The following is a 20,714-nucleotide window of genomic DNA, read 5'->3' on the forward strand; positions in this document are numbered from 1 at the left end:
CGATCCTTAAACAGTCTAGGAGTCAGAAAAGGGCCAGAGACACTGGAGGCCTACTGACATGACATCACAAAGACCTCATCTGTGTTTAATTGAGAAAAAAAACCTCTTACTGTCTTTTGAAGCAATCCTTAAACAGTCTAGGAGTCAGAAAAGGGCCAGGGACACAGGAGGCCTACTGACATGACATCACAAAGACCTCATCTGTGTTTAATTGGGGATAAAAACCTCTTACTGTCTTTTGAAGCCATCCTTAAACAATCTAGGAGTCAGAAAATGGCCAGAGACACTGGATGCCTACTGACATGACATCACAAAGACCTCATCTGTGTTTAATTGAGAAAAAAAACCTCTTACTGTCTTTTGAAGTGATCCTTAAACAGTCTAGGAGACAGAAAAGGGCCAGAGACACAGGATGCCTACTGACATGACATCACAAAGACCTCATCTGTGTTTAATTGAGAAAAAAAACCTCTTACTGTCTTTTGAAGCCATCCTTAAACAGTCTAGGAGTCAGAAAAGGGCCAGAGACACTGGATGCCTACTGACATGACATCAGAAAGACCTCATCTGTGTTTAATTGAGAAAAAAAAACCTCTTACTGCCTTTTGGGGCGATCTTTAAACAGACTAAAAGTCAGAAAAGGGCCAGAGACACTGGATACCTACTGACCTGACATCACAAAGACCTCACCTGTGTTTAATTGAGAAGAAAAAAAAACTCTTAATGTCCTTTGAAGCGATCCTTAAACAGTCTAGGAGTCAGAAAAGGGCCAGAGACACTGGAGGCCTACTGACATGACATCACAAAGACCTCATCTGTGTTTAATTGAGAAAAAAAACCTCTTACTGTATTTTGAAGCGATCCTTAAACAGTCTAGGAGTCAGAAAAGGGCCAGGGACACAGGAGGCCTACTGACATGACATCACAAAGACCTCATCTGTGTTTAATTGGGGATAAAAACCTCTTACTGTCTTTTGAAGCCATCCTTAAACAATCTAGGAGTCAGAAAATGGCCAGAGACACTGGATGCCTACTGACATGACATCACAAAGACCTCATCTGTGTTTAATTGAGAAAAAAACCTCTTACTGTCTTTTGAAGTGATCCTTAAACAGTCTAGGAGATAGAAAAGGGCCAGAGACACAGGATGCCTACTGACATGACATCACAAAGACCTCATCTGTGTTTAATTGAGAAAAAAAACCTCTTACTGTCTTTTGAAGTGATCCTTAAACAGTCTAGGAGACAGAAAAGGGCCAGAGACACAGGATGCCTACTGACATGACATCAGAAAGACCTCATCTGTGTTTAATTGAGAAAAAAAAACCTCTTACTGCCTTTTGGGGCGATCTTTAAACAGACTAAAAGTCAGAAAAGGGCCAGAGACACTGGATACCTACTGACCTGACATCACAAAGACCTCACCTGTGTTTAATTGAGAAGAAAAAAACCTCTTAATGTCTTTTGAAGCGATCCTTAAACAGTCTAGGAGTCAGAAAAGGGCCAGAGACACTGGATACCTACTGACCTGACATCACAAAGACCTCACCTGTGTTTAATTGAGAAGAAAAAAAAACTCTTAATGTCCTTTGAAGCGATCCTTAAACAGTCTAGGAGTCAGAAAAGGGCCAGAGACACTGGAGGCCTACTGACATGACATCACAAAGACCTCATCTGTGTTTAATTGAGAAAAAAAACCTCTTACTGTATTTTGAAGCGATCCTTAAACAGTCTAGGAGTCAGAAAAGGGCCAGGGACACAGGAGGCCTACTGACATGACATCACAAAGACCTCATCTGTGTTTAATTGGGGATAAAAACCTCTTACTGTCTTTTGAAGCCATCCTTAAACAATCTAGGAGTCAGAAAATGGCCAGAGACACTGGATGCCTACTGACATGACATCACAAAGACCTCATCTGTGTTTAATTGAGAAAAAAACCTCTTACTGTCTTTTGAAGTGATCCTTAAACAGTCTAGGAGATAGAAAAGGGCCAGAGACACAGGATGCCTACTGACATGACATCACAAAGACCTCATCTGTGTTTAATTGAGAAAAAAAACCTCTTACTGTCTTTTGAAGTGATCCTTAAACAGTCTAGGAGACAGAAAAGGGCCAGAGACACAGGATGCCTACTGACATGACATCACAAAGACCTCATCTGTGTTTAATTGAGAAAAAAAACCTCTTACTGTCTTTTGAAGCGATCCTTAAACAGTCTAGGAGTCAGAAAAGGGCCAGAGACACTGGAGGCCTACTGACATGACATCACAAAGACCTCATCTGTGTTTAATTGAGAAAAAAAACCTCTTACTGTCTTTTGAAGCGATCCTTAAACAGTCTAGGAGTCAGAAAAGGGCCAGAGACAATGGAGGCCTACTGACATGACATCACAAAGACCTCATCTGTGTTTAATTGAGAAAAAAAACCTCTTACTGTCTTTTGAAGCCATCCTTAAACAGTCTAGGAGTCAGAAAAGGGCCAGAGACACAGGATGCCTACTGACATGACATCACAAAGACCTCATCTGTGTTTAATTGAGAAAAAAAACCTCTTACTGTCTTTTGAAGCGATCCTTAAACAGTCTAGGAGTCAGAAAATGGCCAGAGACACTGGAGGCCTACTGACATGACATCACAAAGACCTCATCTGTGTTTAATTGAGAAAAAAAACCTCTTACTGTCTTTTGAAGCGATCCTTAAACAGTCTAGGAGTCAGAAAAGGGCCAGAGACAATGGAGGCCTACTGACATGACATCACAAAGACCTCATCTGTGTTTAATTGAGAAAAAAAACCTCTTACTGTCTTTTGAAGCGATCCTTAAACAGTCTAGGAGTCAGAAAAGGGCCAGAGACACTGGAGGCCTACTGACATGACATCACAAAGACCTCATCTGTGTTTAATTGATAAAAAAAACCTCTTACTGTCTTTTGAAGCGATCCTTAAACAGTCTAGGAGTCAGAAAAGGGCCAGAGACAATGGAGGCCTACTGACATGACATCACAAAGACCTCATCTGTGTTTAATTGAGAAAAAAAACCTCTTACTGTCTTTTGAAGCGATCCTTAAACAGTCTAGGAGTCAGAAAAGGGCCAGAGACACTGGATGCCTACTGACATGACATCACAAAGACCTCATCTGTGTTTAATTGAGAAAAAAAAAACCTCTTACTGTCTTTTGAAGCGATCCTTAAACAGTCTAGGAGTCAGAAAAGGGCCAGAGACACTGGATGCTTACTGACATGACATCACAAAGACCTCATCTGTGTTTAATTGAGAAGAAAAAAACCTTTTACTGCCTTTTGGGGCGATCTTTAAACAGACTAAAATTTAGAAAAGGGCCAGAGACACTGGATACCTACTGACATGATATCACAAAGACCTCCCCTGTGTTTAATTGAGGAGAAAAAACCTCTTACTGCCTTTTGGGGCCATCTTTAAACAGACTAAAAGTTAGAAAAGGGCCAGAGACACTGGATACCTACGGACATGATATCACAAAGACCTCCCCTGTGTTTAATTGAGGAGAAAAAACCTCTTACTGCCTTTTGGGGCCATCTTTAAACAGACTAAAAGTTAGAAAAGGGCCAGAGACACCGGATACCTACGGACATGATATCACAAAGACCTCACCTTTGTTTAATTGAGAAGAAAAAAAACTCTTACTGCCTTTTGAAGCGATCCTTAAACAGTCTAGGAGTCAGAAAAGGGCCAGAGACACTGGAGGCCTACTGACATGACATCACAAAGACCTCATCTGTGTTTAATTGAGAAAAAAAACCTCTTACTGCCTTTTGAAGCGATCCTTAAACAGTCTAGGAGTCAGAAAAGGGCCAGAGACACTGGAGGCCTACTGACATGACATCACAAAGACCTCATCTGTGTTTAATTGAGAAAAAAAACCTCTTACTGTCTTTTGAAGCAATCCTTAAACAGTCTATGAGTCAGAAAAGGGCCAGGGACACAGGAGGCCTACTGACATGACATCACAAAGACCTCATCTGTGTTTAATTGGGGATAAAAACCTCTTACTGTCTTTTGAAGCCATCCTTAAACAATCTAGGAGTCAGAAAAGGGCCAGAGACACTGGATGCCTACTGACATGACATCACAAAGACCTCATCTGTGTTTAATTGAGAAAAAAAAACCTCTTTCTGTCTTTTGAAGTGATCCTTAAACAGTCTAGGAGTCAGAAAAGGGCCAGAGACACTGGATGCCTACTGACATGACATCACAAAGACCTCATCTGTGTTTAATTGAGAAAAAAAAACCTCTTACTGCCTTTTGGGGCGATCTTTAAACAGACTAAAAGTCAGAAAAGGGCCAGAGACACTGGATGCCTACTGACATGACATCAGAAAGACCTCATCTGTGTTTAATTGAGAAAAAAAAACCTCTTACTGCCTTTTGGGGCGATCTTTAAACAGACTAAAAGTCAGAAAAGGGCCAGAGACACTGGATACCTACTGACCTGACATCACAAAGACCTCACCTGTGTTTAATTGAGAAGAAAAAAAAACTCTTAATGTCTTTTGAAGCGATCCTTAAACAGTCTAGGAGTCAGAAAAGGGCCAGAGACACTGGAGGCCTACTGACATGACATCACAAAGACCTCATCTGTGTTTAATTGGGGATAAAAACCTCTTACTGTCTTTTGAAGCCATCCTTAAACAATCTAGGAGTCAGAAAATGGCCAGAGACACTGGATGCCTACTGACATGACATCACAAAGACCTCATCTGTGTTTAATTGAGAAAAAAAACCTCTTACTGTCTTTTGAAGTGATCCTTAAACAGTCTAGGAGACAGAAAAGGGCCAGAGACACAGGATGCCTACTGACATGACATCACAAAGACCTCATCTGTGTTTAATTGAGAAAAAAAACCTCTTACTGTCTTTTGAAGTGATCCTTAAACAGTCTAGGAGACAGAAAAGGGCCAGAGACACAGGATGCCTACTGACATGACATCACAAAGACCTCATCTGTGTTTAATTGAGAAAAAAAACCTCTTACTGTCTTTTGAAGCCATCCTTAAACAGTCTAGGAGTCAGAAAAGGGCCAGAGACACTGGATGCCTACTGACATGACATCAGAAAGACCTCATCTGTGTTTAATTGAGAAAAAAAAACCTCTTACTGCCTTTTGGGGCGATCTTTAAACAGACTAAAAGTCAGAAAAGGGCCAGAGACACTGGATACCTACTGACCTGACATCACAAAGACCTCACCTGTGTTTAATTGAGAAGAAAAAAAAACTCTTAATGTCCTTTGAAGCGATCCTTAAACAGTCTAGGAGTCAGAAAAGGGCCAGAGACACTGGAGGCCTACTGACATGACATCACAAAGACCTCATCTGTGTTTAATTGAGAAAAAAAACCTCTTACTGTATTTTGAAGCGATCCTTAAACAGTCTAGGAGTCAGAAAAGGGCCAGGGACACAGGAGGCCTACTGACATGACATCACAAAGACCTCATCTGTGTTTAATTGGGGATAAAAACCTCTTACTGTCTTTTGAAGCCATCCTTAAACAATCTAGGAGTCAGAAAATGGCCAGAGACACTGGATGCCTACTGACATGACATCACAAAGACCTCATCTGTGTTTAATTGAGAAAAAAACCTCTTACTGTCTTTTGAAGTGATCCTTAAACAGTCTAGGAGATAGAAAAGGGCCAGAGACACAGGATGCCTACTGACATGACATCACAAAGACCTCATCTGTGTTTAATTGAGAAAAAAAACCTCTTACTGTCTTTTGAAGTGATCCTTAAACAGTCTAGGAGACAGAAAAGGGCCAGAGACACAGGATGCCTACTGACATGACATCACAAAGACCTCATCTGTGTTTAATTGAGAAAAAAAACCTCTTACTGTCTTTTGAAGCGATCCTTAAACAGTCTAGGAGTCAGAAAAGGGCCAGAGACACTGGAGGCCTACTGACATGACATCACAAAGACCTCATCTGTGTTTAATTGAGAAAAAAAACCTCTTACTGTCTTTTGAAGCGATCCTTAAACAGTCTAGGAGTCAGAAAAGGGCCAGAGACAATGGAGGCCTACTGACATGACATCACAAAGACCTCATCTGTGTTTAATTGAGAAAAAAAACCTCTTACTGTCTTTTGAAGCGATCCTTAAACAGTCTAGGAGTCAGAAAAGGGCCAGAGACACTGGAGGCCTACTGACATGACATCACAAAGACCTCATCTGTGTTTAATTGATAAAAAAAACCTCTTACTGTCTTTTGAAGCGATCCTTAAACAGTCTAGGAGTCAGAAAAGGGCCAGAGACAATGGAGGCCTACTGACATGACATCACAAAGACCTCATCTGTGTTTAATTGAGAAAAAAAACCTCTTACTGTCTTTTGAAGCGATCCTTAAACAGTCTAGGAGTCAGAAAAGGGCCAGAGACACTGGAGGCCTACTGACATGACATCACAAAGACCTCATCTGTGTTTAATTGAGAAAAAAAAAACCTCTTACTGTCTTTTGAAGCGATCCTTAAACAGTCTAGGAGTCAGAAAAGGGCCAGAGACACTGGATGCTTACTGACATGACATCACAAAGACCTCATCTGTGTTTAATTGAGAAGAAAAAAACCTTTTACTGCCTTTTGGGGCGATCTTTAAACAGACTAAAATTTAGAAAAGGGCCAGAGACACTGGATACCTACTGACATGATATCACAAAGACCTCCCCTGTGTTTAATTGAGGAGAAAAAACCTCTTACTGCCTTTTGGGGCCATCTTTAAACAGACTAAAAGTTAGAAAAGGGCCAGAGACACTGGATACCTACGGACATGATATCACAAAGACCTCCCCTGTGTTTAATTGAGGAGAAAAAACCTCTTACTGCCTTTTGGGGCCATCTTTAAACAGACTAAAAGTTAGAAAAGGGCCAGAGACACCGGATACCTACGGACATGATATCACAAAGACCTCACCTTTGTTTAATTGAGAAGAAAAAAAACTCTTACTGCCTTTTGAAGCGATCCTTAAACAGTCTAGGAGTCAGAAAAGGGCCAGAGACACTGGAGGCCTACTGACATGACATCACAAAGACCTCATCTGTGTTTAATTGAGAAAAAAAACCTCTTACTGTCTTTTGAAGCGATCCTTAAACAGTCTAGGAGTCAGAAAAGGGCCAGAGACACTGGAGGCCTACTGACATGACATCACAAAGACCTCATCTGTGTTTAATTGAGAAAAAAAACCTCTTACTGTCTTTTGAAGCAATCCTTAAACAGTCTATGAGTCAGAAAAGGGCCAGGGACACAGGAGGCCTACTGACATGACATCACAAAGACCTCATCTGTGTTTAATTGGGGATAAAAACCTCTTACTGTCTTTTGAAGCCATCCTTAAACAATCTAGGAGTCAGAAAAGGGCCAGAGACACTGGATGCCTACTGACATGACATCACAAAGACCTCATCTGTGTTTAATTGAGAAAAAAAAACCTCTTTCTGTCTTTTGAAGTGATCCTTAAACAGTCTAGGAGTCAGAAAAGGGCCAGAGACACTGGATGCCTACTGACATGACATCACAAAGACCTCATCTGTGTTTAATTGAGAAAAAAAAACCTCTTACTCCCTTTTGGGGCGATCTTTAAACAGACTAAAAGTCAGAAAAGGGCCAGAGACACTGGATGCCTACTGACATGACATCAGAAAGACCTCATCTGTGTTTAATTGAGAAAAAAAAACCTCTTACTGCCTTTTGGGGCGATCTTTAAACAGACTAAAAGTCAGAAAAGGGCCAGAGACACTGGATACCTACTGACCTGACATCACAAAGACCTCACCTGTGTTTAATTGAGAAGAAAAAAAAACTCTTAATGTCTTTTGAAGCGATCCTTAAACAGTCTAGGAGTCAGAAAAGGGCCAGAGACACTGGAGGCCTACTGACATGACATCACAAAGACCTCATCTGTGTTTAATTGAGAAAGAAAACCTCCTACTGTCTTTTGAAGCGATCCTTAAACAGTCTAGGAGTCAGAAAAGGGCCAGACACACAGGATGCCTACTGACATGACATCACAAAGACCTCATCTGTGTTTAATTGAGAAAAAAAACCTCCTACTGTCTTTTGAAGCCATCCTTAAACAGTCTAGGAGTCAGAAAAGGGCCAGAGACACTGGAGGCCTACTGACATGACATCACAAAGACCTCATCTGTGTTTAATTGAGAAAAAAAAACCTCTTACTGTCTTTTGAAGCGATCCTTAAACAGTCTAGGAGTCAGAAAAGGGCCAGGGACAGGAGGCCTACTGACATGACATCACAAAGACCTCATCTGTGTTTAATTGAGAAAAAAAAACCTCTTACTGCCTTTTGGGGCGATCTTTAAACAGACTAAAAGTCAGAAAAGGGCCAGAGACACTGGATACCTACTGACCTGACATCACAAAGACCTCACCTGTGTTTAATTGAGAAGAAAAAAACCTCTTAATGTCTTTTGAAGCGATCCTTAAACAGTCTAGGAGTCAGAAAAGGGCCAGAGACACTGGAGGCCTATTGACATGACATCACAAAGACCTCATCTGTGTTTAATTGAGAAAAAAAAACCTCTTACTGCCTTTTGGGGCGATCTTTAAACAGACTAAAAGTCAGAAAAGGGCCAGAGACACTGGATACCTACTGACCTGACATCACAAACACCTCACCTGTGTTTAATTGAGAAGAAAAAAACCTCTTAATGTCTTTTGAAGCGATCCTTGAACAGTCTAGGAGTCACAAAAGTGGCAGAGACACTGGAGGCCTACTGACATGACATCACAAAGACCTCATCTGTGTTTAATTGAGAAAAAAAACCTCTTACTGTCTTTTGAAGCGATCCTTAAACAGTCTAGGAGTCAGAAAAGGGCCAGGGACTCAGGATGCCTACTGACATGACATCACAAAGACCTCATCTGTGTTTAATTGAGAAAAAAAACCTCTTACTGTCTTTTCAAGCCATCCTTAAAAAGTCTAGGAGTCAGAAAAGGGCCAGAGACACTGGATGCCTACTGACATGACATCACAAAGACCTCATCTGTGTTTAATTGAGAAAAAAAAACCTCTTACTGTCTTTTGAAGCGATCCTTAAACAGTCTAGGAGTCAGAAAAGGGCCAGAGACACTGGAGGCCTACTGACATGACATCACAAAGACCTCATCTGTGTTTAATTGAGAAAAAAAAACCTCTTACTGCCTTTTGGGGCGATCTTTAAACAGACTAAAAGTCAGAAAAGGGCCAGAGACACTGGATACCTACTGACCTGACATCACAAAGACCTCACCTGTGTTTAATTGAGAAGAAAAAAACCTCTTAATGTCCTTTGAAGCGATCCTTAAACAGTCTAGGAGTCAGAAAAGGGCCAGAGACACTGGAGGCCTACTGACATGACATCACAAAGACCTCATCTGTGTTTAATTGAGAAAAAAAACCTCTTACTGTATTTTGAAGCGATCCTTAAACAGTCTAGGAGTCAGAAAAGGGCCAGGGACACAGGAGGCCTACTGACATGACATCACAAAGACCTCATCTGTGTTTAATTGGGGATAAAAACCTCTTACTGTCTTTTGAAGCCATCCTTAAACAATCTTGTTGTTGTTGTTGTTATGTGCGAAGTCGTGTCCGACCCATCGCGACCCCATGGACAATGATCCTCCAGGCCTTCCTGTCCTCTACCATTCCCCGGAGTCCATTTAAGTTTGCACCTACTGCTTCACTGACTCCATCCAGCCACCTCATTCTCTGTCGTCCCCTTCTTCTTTTGCCCTCGATCGCTCCCAGCATTAGGCTCTTCTTCAGGGAGTCCTTCCTTCTCAAGAGGTGGCCAAAGTATTTGAGTTTCATCTTCAGGATCTGGCCTTCTAAAGAGCAGTCAGGGTTGATCTCCTCTAGGACTGACCGGTTTGTTCGCCTTGCAGTCCAAGGGACTCGCAAGAGTCTTCTCCAGCACCAGAGTTCAAAAGCCTCAATTCTTTGACGCTCGGCCTTCCTTATGGTCCAACTTTCGCAGCCATACATTGCAACTGGGAAGACCATAGCCTTGACTAAACGCACTTTTGTTGGCAGGGTGATGTCTCTGCTTTTTAGGATGCTGTCTAGATTTGCCATAGCTTTCCTCCCCAGGAGCAAGCGTCTTTTAATTTCTTTGCTGCAGTCCCCATCTGCAGTGATCTTGGAGCCCAGGAAAATAAAATCTGTCACTATCTCCATTTCTTCCCCATCAATTTGCCAGGAATTGAGAGGGCCGGATGCCATGATCTTTGTTTTCTTGATGTTGAGTTTCAAGCCAACTTTTGCACTCTCCTCCTTCACCCGCATCAACAGGCTCTTTAGTTCCTCTTCACTTTCTGCCATTAGAGTGGTATCATCTGCATATCTGAGGTTGTTGATATTTCTCCCTGCAATCTTGATCCCAATTTGTGACTCCTCTAAACCCGCATTTCTCATGATGTGTTCTGCATACAAGTTAAATAGGCAAGGCGACAGTATACAGCCTTGCCGAACTCCTTTCTCAATTTTGAACCAGTCAGTGATTCCATGTTCAGTTCTCACTGTTGCTTCTTGACCTGCATATAAATTTCTCAAGAGACAAATATGATGCTCTGGTATTCCCATCTCTTTAAGAACTTGCCACAATTTGTTGTGCTCCACACAATCAAAGGCTTTAGCATAGTCAATGAAGCAGAAGTAGACGTTCTTCTGGTACTCCCTAGCTTTCTCCATGATCCAGCGTATGTTGGCAATTTGATCTCTAGTTCCTCTGCCTCTTCGAAATCCTGCCTGTACTTCTGGAAGTTCTCGGTCCACATATTGCTGGAGCCTAGCTTGTAGGATTTTGAGCATAACTTTGCTAGCATGAGAAATTAGTGCAATGGTGCGGTAGTTTGAACAGTCTTTGGCATTGCCCTTCTTTGGGATTGGAATGTAAACTGACCTTTTCCAATCCTGTGGCCATTGTTGAGTTTTCCAAATTTGCTGGCATATTGAGTGTAGCACTTTTACTGCATCGTCCTTTAAGATTTTGAATAGTTCAACTGGAATGCTGTCACCACCACTAGCTTTATTGTTGCTCAGACTTCCTAAGGCCCATTTGACTTCACATTCCAGGATGTCTGGCTCCAGGTCAGTAACTACCCCACTGTGGTCATCAGGGATGTTAAGCTCAATCTTGTATAGTTGTTCTGTATAATTTTGCCACCTTTGTTTAATCTCTTCTGCTTCTGTGAGGTCTCTACCATTTTGGTCCCTTATCATACCCAACTTTGCATGAAACGTTCTCTTCATATCTCCAATTTTCTTGAAAAGATCTCTGGTCCTCCCCATTCTATTGTTTTCTTCTATTTGTTTGCACTGTTCATTTAAGAAGGCATTCTTATCTCTTCTAGCTTTTCTCTGGAATTCTGCATTCAGTTGGGTGTATCTTTCTCTTTCTCCCTTGCCTTTCACTTCCCTTCTCTCCTTAGCTATTTGTAAAGCTTCCTCAGACAGCCATTTTGATTTCTTGCATTTCTTTTTCATTGGGATGGTTTTAGTTGCTACCTCTTGTACAATCTTGCGAACCTCCGTCCATAGTTCTTCAGGCACTCTGTCTATCAGAACTAATTCCTTAAATCTATTTGTCACCTCTACTGTGTATTCGTCGGGGATATGATTTAGTTCATACCTGAGTGGCCTAGTGCTTTTCCCTACTTTCTTCAATTTAAGCCTAAATTTTGCAACAAGAAGCTCATGATCTGAACCACAATCAGCTCCTGGTCTTGTTTTTATTGACTGGATAGAACTTTTCCATCTTTGGCTGCAGAGCACATAGTCAATCTGATTTCTGTGTTGACCGTCTGGTGATGTCCATGTGTAGAGTCGTCTCTTGGGTTGTTGGAAAAGAGTGTTTGCTATGACCATTGTATTCTCTTGACAAAATTCTACCAGCCTGTGCCCTGGTTGATTTTGTACTCCAAGGCCAAACTTGCCTGTTATCCCGGTTATCTTTTGGCTTCCTACTTTAGCATTCCAATCCCCCATGATGATAAGCACATCATTTTTTGGCGTTGCTTCTAGAAGGTGTTGTAGGGCTTCATAGAACTGATCAACTTCATCCTCTTCAGCAGCAGTGGTTGGGGCATAGACCTGGATCACTGTGATGTTGAATGGTTTGCCTTGGATTCGAACTGAGATCATTCTGTCATTTTGGGGATTGTATCCCAAGACTGCTTTTCCTACTCTCTTATTGATTATGAAGGCTACTCCATTTCTTCTGCGAGATTCTTGTCCACAGTAGTATACCTGATGGTCATCTGAATTAAATTCACCCATTCCTGTCCATTTTAGTTCACTGATTCCTAAAATGTCTATGTTCAGTCTTGTCATTTCTTGTTTGACCACGTCCAGCTTGCCTTGATTCATGGATCTGACGTTCCAGGTTCCTATGGAATAAAATTCTTTACAGCATCGGACTGTCTTTTCGCCACCAGTTACTTCCACAACTGAGCGTCCTTTCGGCTTTGGCCCAGTCGCTTCATTCATTCTGGCGCTACTCGTACTAGCCGTCTGCTCATCCCCAGTAGCATATTGGACACCTTCCGACCTGAGGGGCTCATCTTCCGGCGTCATATCGTTATGCCTATTGGAACTGTCCATAGAGTTTTCATGGCAAAGATACTGGAGTGGTTTGCCATTTCCTTCTCCAGTGGATCACCTTTTGTCAGAGCTCTCAGCTATGACCTGTCCGTCTTGGGTGACCCTGCACGGTATAGCTCATAGCTTCACTGAACTACGCAAGCCCCCTTGCCACAACAAGGCAGCGATCCTTGAAGGGGGCTTAAACAATCTAGGAGTCAGAAAATGGCCAGAGACACTGGATGCCTACTGACATGACATCACAAAGACCTCATCTGTGTTTAATTGAGAAAAAAACCTCTTACTGTCTTTTGAAGTGATCCTTAAACAGTCTAGGAGACAGAAAAGGGCCAGAGACACAGGATGCCTACTGACATGACATCACAAAGACCTCATCTGTGTTTAATTGAGAAAAAAAACCTCTTACTGTCTTTTGAAGTGATCCTTAAACAGTCTAGGAGACAGAAAAGGGCCAGAGACACAGGATGCCTACTGACATGACATCACAAAGACCTCATCTGTGTTTAATTGAGAAAAAAAACCTCTTACTGTCTTTTGAAGCGATCCTTAAACAGTCTAGGAGTCAGAAAAGGGCCAGAGACACTGGAGGCCTACTGACATGACATCACAAAGACCTCATCTGTGTTTAATTGAGAAAAAAAACCTCTTACTGTCTTTTGAAGCGATCCTTAAACAGTCTAGGAGTCAGAAAAGGGCCAGAGACACTGGAGGCCTACTGACATGACATCACAAAGACCTCATCTGTGTTTAATTGAGAAAAAAAACCTCTTACTGCCTTTTGGGGCCATCTTTAAACAGACTAAAAGTTAGAAAAGGGCCAGAGACACTGGATACCTACGGACATGATATCACAAAGACCTCCCCTGTGTTTAATTGAGGAGAAAAAACCTCTTACTGCCTTTTGGGGCCATCTTTAAACAGACTAAAAGTTAGAAAAGGGCCAGAGACACTGGATACCTACGGACATGATATCACAAAGACCTCACCTTTGTTTAATTGAGAAGAAAAAAACCTCTTACTGCCTTTTGAAGCGATCCTTAAACAGTCTAGGAGTCAGAAAAGGGCCAGAGACACTGGAGGCCTACTGACATGACATCACAAAGACCTCATCTGTGTTTAATTGAGAAAAAAAACCTCTTACTGTCTTTTGAAGCGATCCTTAAACAGTCTAGGAGTCAGAAAAGGGCCAGAGACACTGGAGGCCTACTGACATGACATCACAAAGACCTCATCTGTGTTTAATTGAGAAAAAAAACCTCTTACTGTCTTTTGAAGCAATCCTTAAACAGTCTATGAGTCAGAAAAGGGCCAGGGACACAGGAGGCCTACTGACATGACATCACAAAGACCTCATCTGTGTTTAATTGGGGATAAAAACCTCTTACTGTCTTTTGAAGCCATCCTTAAACAATCTAGGAGTCAGAAAAGGGCCAGAGACACTGGATGCCTACTGACATGACATCACAAAGACCTCATCTGTGTTTAATTGAGAAAAAAAAACCTCTTTCTGTCTTTTGAAGTGATCCTTAAACAGTCTAGGAGTCAGAAAAGGGCCAGAGACACTGGATGCCTACTGACATGACATCACGAAGACCTCATCTGTGTTTAATTGAGAAAAAAAAACCTCTTACTGCCTTTTGGGGCGATCTTTAAACAGACTAAAAGTCAGAAAAGGGCCAGAGACACTGGATGCCTACTGACATGACATCAGAAAGACCTCATCTGTGTTTAATTGAGAAAAAAAAACCTCTTACTGCCTTTTGGGGCGATCTTTAAACAGACTAAAAGTCAGAAAAGGGCCAGAGACACTGGATACCTACTGACCTGACATCACAAAGACCTCACCTGTGTTTAATTGAGAAGAAAAAAAAACTCTTAATGTCTTTTGAAGCGATCCTTAAACAGTCTAGGAGTCAGAAAAGGGCCAGAGACACTGGAGGCCTACTGACATGACATCACAAAGACCTCATCTGTGTTTAATTGAGAAAGAAAACCTCCTACTGTCTTTTGAAGCGATCCTTAAACAGTCTAGGAGTCAGAATAGGGCCAGACACACAGGATGCCTACTGACATGACATCACAAAGACCTCATTTGTGTTTAATTGAGAAAAAAAACCTCTTACTGTCTTTTGAAGCGATCCTTAAACAGTCTAGGAGTCAGAAAAGGGCCAGAGACACTGGATGCCTACTGACATGACATCACAAAGACCTCATCTGTGTTTAATTGAGAAAAAAAACCTCCTACTGTCTTTTGAAGCCATCCTTAAACAGTCTAGGAGTCAGAAAAGGGCCAGAGACACTGGAGGCCTACTGACATGACATCACAAAGACCTCATCTGTGTTTAATTGAGAAAAAAAAACCTCTTACTGTCTTTTGAAGCGATCCTTAAACAGTCTAGGAGTCAGAAAAGGGCCAGGGACAGGAGGCCTACTGACATGACATCACAAAGACCTCATCTGTGTTTAATTGAGAAAAAAAAACCTCTTACTGCCTTTTGGGGCGATCTTTAAACAGACTAAAAGTCAGAAAAGGGCCAGAGACACTGGATACCTACTGACCTGACATCACAAACACCTCACCTGTGTTTAATTGAGAAGAAAAAAACCTCTTAATGTCTTTTGAAGCGATCCTTGAACAGTCTAGGAGTCACAAAAGTGGCAGAGACACTGGAGGCCTACTGACATGACATCACAAAGACCTCATCTGTGTTTAATTGAGAAAAAAAACCTCTTACTGTCTTTTGAAGCGATCCTTAAACAGTCTAGGAGTCAGAAAACGGCGAGAGACACTGGAGGCCTACTGAAATGACATCACAAAGACCTCATCTGTGTTTAATTGAGAAAAAAAACCTCTTACTGTCTTTTGAAGTAATCCTTAAACAGTCTAGGAGACAGAAAAGGGCCAGAGACACAGGATGCCTACTGACATGACATCACAAAGACCTCATCTGTGTTTAATTGAGAAAAAAAACCTCTTACTGTCTTTTCAAGCCATCCTTAAACAGTCTAGGAGTCAGAAAAGGGCCAGAGACACTGGATGCCTACTGACATGACATCACAAAGACCTCATCTGTGTTTAATTGAGAAAAAAAAACCTCTTACTGTCTTTTGAAGTGATCCTTAAACAGTCTAGGAGTCAGAAAAGGGCCAGAGACACTGGAGGCCTACTGACATGACATCACAAAGACCTCATCTGTGTTTAATTGAGAAAAAAAACCTCTTACTGTCTTTTGAAGCGATCCTTAAACAGTCTAGGAGTCAGAAAAGGGCCAGAGACAATGGAGGCCTACTGACATGACATCAGAAAGACCTCATCTGTGTTTAATTGAGAAAAAAAACCTCTTACTGTCTTTTGAAGCGATCCTTAAACAGTCTAGGAGTCAGAAAAGGGCCAGAGACACTGGGTGCCTACTGACATGACATCACAAAGACCTCATCTGTGTTTATTGAGAAAAAAACCTCTTACTGTCTTTTGAAGCGATCCTTTAACAGTCTAGGAGTCAGAAAAGTGCCAGAGACACTGGATGCCTACTGACATGACATCACAAAGACCTCATCTGTGTTTAATTGAGAAAAAAAAACCTCTTACTGTCTTTTGAAGCGATCCTTAAACAGTCTAGGAGTCAGAAAAGGGCCAGAGACACTGGATGCTTACTGACATGACATCACAAAGACCTCATCTGTGTTTAATTGAGAAGAAAAAAACCTTTTACTGCCTTTTGGGGCGATCTTTAAACAGACTAAAAGTTAGAAAAGGGCCAGAGACACTGGATACCTACGGACATGATATCACAAAGACCTCCCCTGTGTTTAATTGAGGAGAAAAAACCTCTTACTGCCTTTTGGGGCCATCTTTAAACAGACTAAAAGTTAGAAAAGGGCCAGAGACACTGGATACCTACGGACATGATATCACAAAGACCTCACCTTTGTTTAATTGAGAAGAAAAAAACCTCTTACTGCCTTTTGAAGCGATCCTTAAACAGTCTAGGAGTCAGAAAAGGGCCAGAGACACTGGAGGCCTACTGACATGACATCACAAAGACCTCATCTGTGTTTAATTGAGAAAAAAAACCTCTTACTGTCTTTTGACGCGATCCTTAAACAGTCTAGGAGTCAGAAAAGGGCCAGAGACACTGGAGGCCTACTGACATGACATCACAAAGACCTCATCTGTGTTTAATTGAGAAAAAAAACCTCTTACTGTCTTTTGAAGCAATCCTTAAACAGTCTATGAGTCAGAAAAGGGCCAGGGACACAGGAGGCCTACTGACATGACATCACAAAGACCTCATCTGTGTTTAATTGGGGATAAAAACCTCTTACTGTCTTTTGAAGCCATCCTTAAACAATCTAGGAGTCAGAAAAGGGCCAGAGACACTGGATGCCTACTGACATGACATCACAAAGACCTCATCTGTGTTTAATTGAGAAAAAAAAACCTCTTTCTGTCTTTTGAAGTGATCCTTAAACAGTCTAGGAGTCAGAAAAGGGCCAGAGACACTGGATGCCTACTGACATGACATCACAAAGACCTCATCTGTGTTTAATTGAGAAAAAAAAACCTCTTACTGCCTTTTGGGGCGATCTTTAAACAGACTAAAAGTCAGAAAAGGGCCAGAGACACTGGATGCCTACTGACATGACATCAGAAAGACCTCATCTGTGTTTAATTGAGAAAAAAAAACCTCTTACTGCCTTTTGGGGCGATCTTTAAACAGACTAAAAGTCAGAAAAGGGCCAGAGACACTGGATACCTACTGACCTGACATCACAAAGACCTCACCTGTGTTTAATTGAGAAGAAAAAAAAACTCTTAATGTCTTTTGAAGCGATCCTTAAACAGTCTAGGAGTCAGAAAAGGGCCAGAGACACTGGAGGCCTACTGACATGACATCACAAAGACCTCATCTGTGTTTAATTGAGAAAGAAAACCTCCTACTGTCTTTTGAAGCGATCCTTAAACAGTCTAGGAGTCAGAAAAGGGCCAGACACACAGGATGCCTACTGACATGACATCACAAAGACCTCATTTGTGTTTAATTGAGAAAAAAAACCTCTTACTGTCTTTTGAAGCGATCCTTAAACAGTCTAGGAGTCAGAAAAGGGCCAGAGACACTGGATGCCTACTGACATGACATCACAAAGACCTCATCTGTGTTTAATTGAGAAAAAAAATCTCCTACTGTCTTTTGAAGCCATCCTTAAACAGTCTAGGAGTCAGAAAAGGGCCAGAGACACTGGAGGCCTACTGACATGACATCACAAAGACCTCATCTGTGTTTAATTGAGAAAAAAAACCTCTTACTGTCTTTTGAAGCGATCCTTAAACAGTCTAGGAGTCAGAAAAGGGCCAGGGACACTGGATACCTACTGACCTGACATCACAAAGACCTCACCTGTGTTTAATTGAGAAGAAAAAAACCTCTTAATGTCTTTTGAAGCGATCCTTAAACAGTCTAGGAGTCAGAAAAGGGCCAGAGACACTGGAGGCCTATTGACATGACATCACAAAGACCTCATCTGTGTTTAATTGAGGAAAAAAAACCTCTTACTGCCTTTTGGGGCGATCTTTAAACAGACTAAAAGTCAGAAAAGGGCCAGAGACACTGGATACCTACTGACCTGACATCACAAAGACCTCACCTGTGTTTAATTGAGAAGAAAAAAACCTCTTAATGTCTTTTGAAGCGATCCTTAAACAGTCTAGGAGTCAGAAAAGGGCCAGAGACACTGGAGGCCTATTGACATGACATCACAAAGACCTCATCTGTGTTTAATTGAGAAAAAAAAACCTCTTACTGCCTTTTGGGGCGATCTTTAAACAGACTAAAAGTCAGAAAAGGGCCAGAGACACTGGATACCTACTGACCTGACATCACAAACACCTCACCTGTGTTTAATTGAGAAGAAAAAAACCTCTTAATGTCTTTTGAAGCGATCCTTGAACAGTCTAGGAGTCACAAAAGTGGCAGAGACACTGGAGGCCTACTGACATGACATCACAAAGACCTCATCTGTGTTTAATTGAGAAAAAAAACCTCTTACTGTCTTTTGAAGTAATCCTTAAACAGTCTAGGAGACAGAAAAGGGCCAGAGACACAGGATGCCTACTGACATGACATCACAAAGACCTCATCTGTGTTTAATTGAGAAAAAAAACCTCTTACTGTCTTTTCAAGCCATCCTTAAACAGTCTAGGAGTCAGAAAAGGGCCAGAGACACTGGATGCCTACTGACATGACATCACAAAGACCTCATCTGTGTTTAATTGAGAAAAAAAAACCTCTTACTGTCTTTTGAAGCGATCCTTAAACAGTCTAGGAGTCAGAAAAGGGCCAGAGACACTGGAGGCCTACTGACATGACATCACAAAGACCTCATCTGTGTTTAATTGAGAAAAAAAAACCTCTTACTGCCTTTTGGGGCGATCTTTAAACAGACTAAAAGTCAGAAAAGGGCCAGAGACACTGGATACCTACTGACCTGACATCACAAAGACCTCACCTGTGTTTAATTGAGAAGAAAAAAACCTCTTAATGTCCTTTGAAGCGATCCTTAAACAGTCTAGGAGTCAGAAAAGGGCCAGAGACACTGGAGGCCTACTGACATGACATCACAAAGACCTCATCTGTGTTTAATTGAGAAAAAAAACCTCTTACTGTATTTTGAAGCGATCCTTAAACAGTCTAGGAGTCAGAAAAGGGCCAGGGACACAGGAGGCCTACTGACATGACATCACAAAGACCTCATCTGTGTTTAATTGGGGATAAAACCTCTTACTGTCTTTTGAAGCCATCCTTAAACAATCTAGGAGTCAGAAAATGGCCAGAGACACTGGATGCCTACTGACATGACATCACAAAGACCTCATCTGTGTTTAATTGAGAAAAAAACCTCTTACTGTCTTTTGAAGTGATCCTTAAACAGTCTAGGAGACAGAAAAGGGCCAGAGACACAGGATGCCTACTGACATGACATCACAAAGACCTCATCTGTGTTTAATTGAGAAAAAAAACCTCTTACTGCCTTTTGAAGCGATCCTTAAACAGTCTAGGAGACAGAAAAGGGCCAGAGACACAGGATGCCTACTGACATGACATCACAAAGACCTCATCTGTGTTTAATTGAGAAAAAAAACCTCTTACTGTCTTTTGAAGCGATCCTTAAACAGTCTAGGAGTCAGAAAAGGGCCAGAGACACTGGAGGCCTACTGACATGATATCACAAAGACCTCATCTGTGTTTAATTGAGAAAAAAAACCTCTTACTGTCTTTTGAAGCGATCCTTAAACAGTCTAGGAGTCAGAAAAGGGCCAGAGACAATGGAGGCCTACTGACATGACATCACAAAGACCTCATCTGTGTTTAATTGAGAAAAAAAACCTCTTACTGTCTTTTGAAGCGATCCTTAAACAGTCTAGGAGTCAGAAAAGGGCCAGAGACACTGGATGCCTACTGACATGACATCACAAAGACCTCATCTGTGTTTAATTGAGAGAAAAAACCTCTTACTGTCTTTTGAAGCGATCCTTAAACAGTCTAGGAGTCAGAAAAGGGCCAGAGACACTGGAGGCCTACTGACATGACATCACAAAGACCTCATCTGTGTTTAATTGAGAAAAAAAACCTCTTACTGTCTTTTGAAGCGATCCTTAAACAGTCTAGGAGTCAGAAAAGGGCCAGAGACAATGGAGGCCTACTGACATGACATCACAAAGACCTCATCTGTGTTTAATTGAGAAAAAAAACCTCTTACTGTCTTTTGAAGCGATCCTTAAACAGTCTAGGAGTCAGAAAAGGGCCAGAGACAATGGAGGCCTACTGACATGACATCACAAAGACCTCATCTGTGTTTAATTGAGAAAAAAAACCTCTTACTGTCTTTTGAAGCGATCCTTAAACAGTCTAGGAGTCAGAAAAGGGCCAGAGACAATGGAGGCCTACTGACATGACATCACAAAGACCTCATCTGTGTTTAATTGAGAGAAAAAACCTCTTACTGTCTTTTGAAGCGATCCTTAAACAGTCTAGGAGTCAGAAAAGGGCCAGAGACACTGGATGCCTACTGACATGACATCACAAAGACC

The sequence above is a fragment of the Paroedura picta genome, chromosome 17, assembly GCF_049243985.1.
Source record: "Paroedura picta isolate Pp20150507F chromosome 17, Ppicta_v3.0, whole genome shotgun sequence".
NCBI classification, from domain to species: Eukaryota; Metazoa; Chordata; class Lepidosauria; order Squamata; family Gekkonidae; genus Paroedura; species Paroedura picta.